Here is a 6,899-nt window from a genome sequence, read left to right as displayed (position 1 = left end):
CACCACAGAGCAGGCCAAGAGTGTGTGCTTCCCATGACAGCTACTTTTTACTGCTTGTGCAGAGTTCATGTCACTGGTAACTGCAGTTCTTTTTTTTCTACAGATGTACCTTCTAGGTCAGGAAATCTGCTGCTCTTTTAAAAATGTTTTTGCTCTTGTCTGCGGTGTGCCAGCCTGAATGCAATCCTGTCAGTTATGGGGTTTAACAGCTGATGCCATCCTCTGTGGGCACCAGACAAAGAAAATTCTGCTCTTGGGTTTAGCATGTCATCTCTGCTTTTGGTGGAGCTGTAGAGATTCAGATGCCCCCCAGTGTAGCTCCTGTTGGGGTAGAATGATACAGAGATGTTGGGCAGAAAAGGGAGAGTTGTGCAGTTCAGCTTCCTGTCTCTCTTGAATTGATTTTTATAATGAACTGCAAGAAAGCTCTTGCTAATCTGACCTTCACTTCACTAAAGCTTGGTCGTGTCCCCAGATGGCAATTCGTGTTAGGCTTTGCTTCACTGCTTATGCAAAAAGGCCTATTTTTCTTGAAGGTTGCAGATGTTTCCTAAACCTTCTGGAGAAATCAGCATGGTAAAGAATTTTCGTTTTAAAACATCCCTGGATGTGCAGAGGAGGCAAAACGAAGGTTAGGTTATTGCCTTCTTTGGAAAATAGGGTAGGATAGCACTGTCCCTGCTGGAAACTGAACAAGGAATATAACTGGGTGATGAAGATCTGCTGTAGGAGTGAAGCTTTCAAACACTAGAAAATCTTCCCAAGTGTAATTTTTCTGCCTTGCTGGAGCTGATCGAACTGCCTTGTAACAGCCCCTTCTCCAGTTACAGGAATCAAAAATGGGAGTGATTCCATATAATTTGTTATGAATTTTCCATTAGCCTGCACCCATAGGCTGTAGTCAGTCCAGGCCAGTGATCAAGCCTGCTTCAGGAGTCCATGACTGATACAGGAGAGGAATATGGCTCAGTGTGCTGGAGAGAGAGCCAGTGATCAGTTTGTGTTTGCTCAAAACTGCTGTCAAAAAACCCACCCTGACTCATCAGTTAAGGAAATGCGTTGAGCATGGAGGGAAAGGAGGGTAAGGCACTCTGAGGCATTTGTAATGCACTGCTGGGAGTGACACTGAGGTCACAGCCACATTGTTTGCTGCAGTCTGTAGGTTTCCTTGCTCTGTGTGTTTCTGTCACTTTTGAGAGCCCAGCTATGGCTATTTAGTGCAACACTCATCAGCCCAGCTGTGGATCCTTGTGCAGCAAGCTCCTTTTTTAGTATGGGAATGTTCATGGAGTAGAGCTCTCTTAGGAAATTTTAATCTATTTTGATTTGAAGATGGAAATGAAGTTTTCTCCCATTTCTGCCCTCACACCTTGTCTGGCATGCACTGTCACTGGTTCTTGTTTGGCTGGTTTCCTAAGGAAGACTTGTTTTCATAGGGTGTGCACCCTTCCCGCTTACTTTTGGCCATTTTTCCCTTTCTCTTACAAGAACTATCTTCTGAGCCCTTAGGCCAAATCAGCTGCATTTGACAGGGATTTGAATTCTCTGCACTCTTGTGTTCTGCAGATTTTGTGAGAAGAGAAGATGACAGAGGCGGGGAGTCTGTGCTGGCCGTGCCCAAGGTCGCAGTCACAGCCGCAGGCCTGTCCCTGCCAGCCCGGGGGAAGCTGAGCCAGTGCCTGCCCTGTTCAGGTCACCAGTCTCAGGAGTCCAGGCAGCAGAGCACAGGGGCTTGTCAGTGCTGCTCAACCCACACACTGAGGACATGCATAAAGTCCAGAGATGCCTTCTGCCTCTTACATGGGAATATGGGCAAGCATTGCAACCTGTGGAAAAAAATGTCTTAGTCTAGGAAGAAAGCCAAGAGGGGGAGGTTACTATAATATAGGGAATTGTTGCTTTCTATGCTTCATATTCCTGCTCTACACCAGCAAGCTGCTTTACAAATTTGACAGGATGGTTTTGAAAAGCACACAGAAAAGCTGTCATTTCATTCCTTAGGCTCTTACTGTAGGACAAGTTTCTACTGGGAGCTGCAAACTCAGGAAAGTCTATCTCTGTGCCTATGCAACCTGCTGCCCTCAGGAGCAGGCAGCCAGCACAGGTGGTGGGAGCAGCCAGGCCATTGCTAATGCCCTTTATGGCTGTCAAAGCCTTTTACTTTTGCCCCTTGTCCTGCTGGCAACTGGTGAGGCAGTTGTTAACAGCTTAGAGCAAAGGAGACAGTTTACTGATCTAGCCTCCCATTACCTCCAAAATATCCATGAATGCTGGTATCTGTACATTTTAATTAACATGAGCTACATATAGAAGCACCATTGCAAATTAATATCCTATTAATAATAGTAATATCCTTCTGTTCCCAGCAGTTAAGGACTTGCTGGCAGTGGCTGTGGCACGCACCACAGGGTTTAGAGCTGCATGTTTTATTTTCAGTTGTAACATGGAAAGGATGGTCTTGGCAATTTCTGTCCTACTTGCTGCAAAATTAAATATTGGTTATTGTGCAGGGTGGATGTTTGCTGATTAGAAGTCCCTTGGGCAGCTGTTGTGCCAGCTCCCCCAATAGCTGTGCAGTTATATGAATTTGGGCTTGTTGGCAGTCCAGTTTAGGAAAACTCTCTCTCCCCTGCAAAGTTAATTATTGACTTCCTTTTTGTGCCCAGATCCTCTTCTGACTTTGGGGCAAAAGGAATGGGGTAGAGCAATACCTTCAGGAAAATCTTCATCACTTGTGGGTTATGCTACCAGGAAGTGAAACTGTTTTAATGACCATGGCAGCTCCTGTTGCTTCTTTACACTTGTTCAAAGCAAGAACTGCTAGAATATATTCCAGGCATTTTTTTGGAGCATGAGAGTATGAACCCATCTTGACACCTCTTTGTAGTTCAGTTCAGAAGTGGGTTTTAGCAATGACTTTTCAATTAAACAAAAGGCCTGTTTGACATCTCTTAGAATTCAATGCCGGGGTTTTGGTGGTAGCAGACAGAGAAGAGGAACTACCACATGCAGGAAAAAAAAGATGAAGAAAATGTTCTTCACATATGGAGGGTGGGGAAGGAGACACGGTAAAGGTTGCCATGGCAACATTCCTTGAGGAGAAGTATTTTTAAATCTGTGAATTTTAGCATCAAAAACACAGTTGTGTTTCCCACAAAAAGATTTGGGGGAGGGCTAGAGTGGAAAGAATTTTTCCCCCTACTTTTCAGGTCATTCGAGTTTCTTTTACAGAGGAGCCTGCTCCCAAGATAAATGAAGTATGTGTGAGTTCTATGATCTTAATGCTCCTGTAAAGAAAGCCTTGCTTCCAAGAGGCAGGAAGCATCAGTCATAGTTCTATATCTACTCCAACATCTTTGGCACAAGCACTTGATCATCTCTTTAATGGAAAAAGTAGTTCAAATTAATCAATGCTAGACCAGTTAAAAGTCACAAGGACAAATCTTGCAGGATTTTACATTAAAACTAGTGTAACTTGGCACAAAAATCTTAATTTTAATTGATGTACAGTTAAGTTATGGTAGTAGTGATGAGGTAGCTGAGGCCTTTTGCCCTGGCCAAAGAGGAGAGGATGCAGAACTGAAAATGCAGAGAAACCAGGTAAAAGATGTCCCTGGTGAGTGTCTTGGTTACTTTGATGACACTGAAACATCCCTGTAGGTGGACAAGTGATGCTCCAGTGACACACAGGAAATGTTTGCTCTTGATGTGGGGTATCAGTGTTGGGACCACCTCTGACCCTCTCTGAAGCTTCCCTGCTCCAGTCTCTGCAGTGCAGAGCCACTCATGGGCACTGGCAGGCTCTGCTCCCACCTCCCTGCTGGCATCCAGGCAGGTCAGCTCTGTCACGAGCCTGGCACATCCAGTGCTGTGCCTGCTTGGCTGCCAACTTTGAAGTCTCACCAAAAAAGGCTTTTTTTTTTTTTTAACAGTTGCTTCCAATTCAGTGGTGACTCAGATACTGCAGCAAGGATAAAGTGATCATCTTCCCCTACAGAGCTTTACAGCAGAAGGCCCTGAGTATCCTCTCTAAAAGAGAGCTTGGTGAGCCCAGCCATCAACTGGATTCAGTTCTTTAATTTAACTGATGGAAAAAGATACTCCAGCAGTGCTGTGTACCTGCTAGCTCAGGGCCTGTGTTTCAGCAATAGACTAAATGATTCCAAAAGTACTTTGTATCCAGAAAGCCTGGGGAAGGGAGGCTGGGAGGGAATGAATAGTCAGGCAGAAAACCAAGGGACGATTCACCCATTAAAGCTTTTTTCCTGACCAAACTTCCCTTGGCCATGAATACAGGAAAGGAACAAAAATCTCTTACAATCATAATAGAAAAAGGTAAGTCATATTTGGCCATTTATCTTTTTGGGGGAGGGATAGGATGTCTAAAAAAGCAAAATTCATACTTCAAACGTAATATGAATTCATAACTCATACATGTCAAAAGTGTGGAAGAAGACTTCCCTTCATCTTCATTGATAAAACCTACAAGCAGTAGGTGCTTTGGGAGGAGGGGAGTGAGCCATGTGAGTCAACAGGAGCTGATAGGGATGCCTGCAAGAATACACCACTGCATATCATGGGAAACCAATGGTTGCAGCCATCCCACATTCATTGATAAGCAAGATATTTGGGAACAGAGAGAGCACTTTGTTCCTCTGCTGTGCAGAATTCATACTGAATTTGACAGACCCTGCACCTGGATTTGATGTAGTGTTCTAAAAGGAAGGAGCAGATTGATTGCTTTTTAACAGAATGCTTTAAATTAACCTCAGCCATGGGTCTGGTTCTGCAGTCCTTTGCATAACTATTATTTATGCTGTACAATTGCATTGAATACCATTGAGCATCCAGTATATTGGTCTGGTACAGCTGCACTGAAATTCTAGTTGTGGCTTTCAGTTGTTGGAACCCAAATTTTTGGATCTGCTTAGATGTTTGGATTTTGAATACTCTCAAACAGTCAAGCACCTACTTGACTATTGAAACACCTAGATGTCTTTGTAAGTCTAGTATTGCCATAATGTAAAGGAAAAGGAAATAACATGGAAGTTGCCTGGCCTCTGGTTTCATATTCCAGCAGTGCTAAGTAGGTAGAGCCTGTTGCTGTATATACCCAGTAGTTCACAGCGAATGTCTTTTTTACTTGAGGAAGCTTGATGGTGATTTTTACATAGTAAAGATGAAAATACTGCAAACATACATCATGCATTTATACATTTTATAGCTGTACTGTTCCAGTGTGGCAAACTGAGCTGAGCAATCACATTTTCTCAATTACCTTCAAGAACTGGAAATCCTTATCACCTCTGTGTTTCTTTCTCCCATTACTGCTGCACTGGTCTTGAAATTGTCACCAGAGCTAAAAATCCTCATTCTGTAAATGAAACTGTGATTTCAAAAAATTTTACAGTACAGTCTCCTCATAAAACTCCACAAGTCTTTTGCTGATGTGACTCACTCAATTACTCATGTGGGCAGACGTTCAGATAATAAAAGTGGTTAATGGAAAGCTGTGAAAAAAACTGCTGGTTCCTGAGGAGGCAGCCAGGGGGAATGTACTGTGGGTATTTTATCCTAAGAGCTGCTGAATTCACTGAGCTCCCAGGCACTTTTTTAAGATAAGGATTTCTCCATTCTGCTTTTTCCTTTGTATAAAAACAGCTTGAAATATCAGATTGCCAACAGAGAAGCAAAAGCACACCAGTTGTATCTGTTTGCTCTTCTGCTCCTCTTCCTACATATTAGAGATGATAGCCAGTCTGTGCCCTGAAATAATCCCTTTATCCTCGTGATGTACATACCTAGACAACAGCATTCTAATGAGCTCTGGGTTTCTGAATCAAGGAGCACAACTAACAAGTGGATAAACAACCTCTTTTGCTGGAAGTGTCACATACACTGACAAGGATCAGATTTTTCTGGAATTAATAAAATTAAGAGATTTGGCCTTGAGATTTGGTTTGCCATAGGTCAGGAAATACATCTAGGAAACAGGTTTCAATGACATTCTAGTGAGTGCACAGTAGAGGAATATGGCACCTTTTGAAGTTCACGAGGCAGAAAAATGTGGAAAAGTAGTAAGGTACCACTTGGATGTGAGAACTGCACTATCTAATGAAGTTATACATGTGTGGTGGCTTCAAAGAGACTTAGAATTAAGCCAAAACTGAACTAGTGTAAGTGGATGAACTAACTGAACTCTAGTGTAAGTGGATTAGAGCTAAGGGCTAGCTGGCATTTGCAGAAATTAACTCTTGGTTGTGTGGCTCTGAGGCTGGTAGAGTTTTGGGGGATGTGCTACTGCAGTTGCTGTGTGAGCCCATTCCAACAACAGTGCTGGATATAGAAAGAGAGGATGTGAATATATGCTCGTTTTTGATACAAGATGAGCTGGGAGGGAGACTATGGTTTGACTTGTAAAATAGAGCTTCTGGCACAGAGAAGCAGTGCATGCATGTTGAGGCTCTGGACCAGAGAAAGTAAGCTGTCAGGTTATATTTAGCCACTACATGCTGCAGGAAAGCACAGAGGGGGAAGGAGGGGAATGATTGCATAGCTGAGCCCCATGGGTAGTGAGCACACAGAGCAGGGAATGAGGCTGTTAGGAGAGGATGAATTGCCTTGGTGTTCCTGATTCAAATAAATCTCTATGTGAGCCCAGGCATCTGCACAGATTTGTATGCTTACTTTGATTACCAGAGCTCAGCTTTATTTATCCATCAATAATACCCTAGACTCCCATTAGGTGAAGAGTGACCAACCTGTGGCCTTCCAGCCATTCCCCTCTGCTCTCACCCTAGGGATGTCTCCTGCAGCAATCCCATTCCTAGCTGGGGAAGCAGTAGTCTGAGAGGGGCTCTTAAACCAATGTCCTGAACTGCAGTACAGCCAGCTGCACA

The sequence above is a fragment of the Molothrus ater genome, chromosome 7 (genome assembly GCF_012460135.2).
Source record: "Molothrus ater isolate BHLD 08-10-18 breed brown headed cowbird chromosome 7, BPBGC_Mater_1.1, whole genome shotgun sequence".
Taxonomy (NCBI): Eukaryota; Metazoa; Chordata; class Aves; order Passeriformes; family Icteridae; genus Molothrus; species Molothrus ater.
This window is presented reverse-complemented; position numbering follows the sequence as displayed.